This window comes from Buceros rhinoceros, unplaced genomic scaffold (genome assembly GCF_000710305.1).
Source record: "Buceros rhinoceros silvestris isolate BGI_N320 unplaced genomic scaffold, ASM71030v1 scaffold44713, whole genome shotgun sequence".
NCBI classification, from domain to species: Eukaryota; Metazoa; Chordata; class Aves; order Bucerotiformes; family Bucerotidae; genus Buceros; species Buceros rhinoceros.
In genome coordinates this window covers 15,117-16,589 of record NW_010405073.1, presented here as the reverse complement: position 1 = coordinate 16,589, position 1,473 = coordinate 15,117, and positions in this window count along the sequence as shown.

The following is a 1,473-nucleotide window of genomic DNA, read 5'->3' as shown; positions in this document are numbered from 1 at the left end:
TGAGTGTTAGAGATCTCTCTATTTGAGTCTCTTCAGGGGAAGACTTCCCTTGAGGGAATGAAGTTAGCAAGGGGGAGTTTCTAGCATTCTGATGGTGGAGTTTTACAGGTTAGTCCTAGGAAGTTGTTCATGTCTGTGGAAAGACATGAGAAGCTTCTGTGAAGCTTGTATTTTTAGCAAGGTGGAGGAGAGCTTGCAAATGTGAAGTGTAAAGCCTCTTGTGGCTTGGAGCCACCATGTGCTTGGTGCAGACACCTCACACTTGCCAGTCCTTCCAGGGGACTCAGTCTTAGTGTCAAGAAGACACAGCTAGGCAAGAGTGGGTAAGAATTGGAGAGTGTTCTTGAGTCTCTGTTCACACATTTAACATGTAAAACTCCAGTGACCAAAACACATAGTAAGTGAAGTCTGCTAGGGCAATTGACTAGTAGTTGACTAGTCCATTGACTACCTTTAGGGTATGTGCACAGCCCTGCAGAAGAGAGGAGAGGGTGATCTGAATTCAGGCAGGTCCTGCACTTCAGAGTGCTGCAGGTCAGGTGCTGAGGACTGCATTGTTGCTAGGCTTGATCAGTGTTAGGATCCAGCAAGGAAATGAGAAGTGGGCGCTTGTTCCAAATTTAGGGGGACTATGAATGATGCAAATATTGTCATCGTGGAAGGTCTAGTATTAGGTTCTGCAGGGACTGCTTGGCGTCTCCAAGACTTCCTGTGTTGTGTACAATGGGGTGGTTGAAATCCTGGCTGCTTGGAGGAAAGTCTTCCTGCCTTCTACTGCAGTCCCAAAGTGGTGGAGAGGAAGGAGATTTTTCCATGTGTACAAGATAGCTGCTTTCCTTCTACCCCATTTTTTGCTCTTGTACTGCTACTGCTCCTGCAGCAGGAAGAATGCTGCCTAGCATGACTGGGGTAAAGAGACTAATTTGGACTTTCTGCTAGAGGTACTGCTGCTTGTAGCAAAATCTGGCCTTAGGTACCAGTGTCGATGACATTGCTCCCTAGTTTCATGCCACCTGTGACTTGGGGCTGGTCTTGGTCTTTTCTGACAGTGAGCAGCTGTAATGGTATTGTACCACCTTCTGACAAGCCTCCTGCGGTCTGCTCTGTTGGCTTTCAGTGAAAGCCAAAAACTTTGGGTTTGGGCTCTTTAATGGCTGGAGTCTCCTCCCACGTAGTCCCTGCTGACAGTGACAGCACATGATCAATAACTCCTGCTCCAGCTGTCACTGCTGCCTGTAAGGCTTGCAGTTTCCATATTGGAAAAGGCCTTTCCTAAAGAGCCTAATCGATATGCTGCTATGAGGTCTGTTCTCATTTGCTATATATAATCTGGACACACACAAACTACGTGAGTGAGTGTGTCTAGGGGGGGAGTAGGATGTGCCAACCCGCTGCTCTCACTGGCTGGGAGAAGGACAAGCTACCTCTTACTTTGCTCCCTCTCCTGCAGCTGCTGCTCACGGCTTGTAGCCA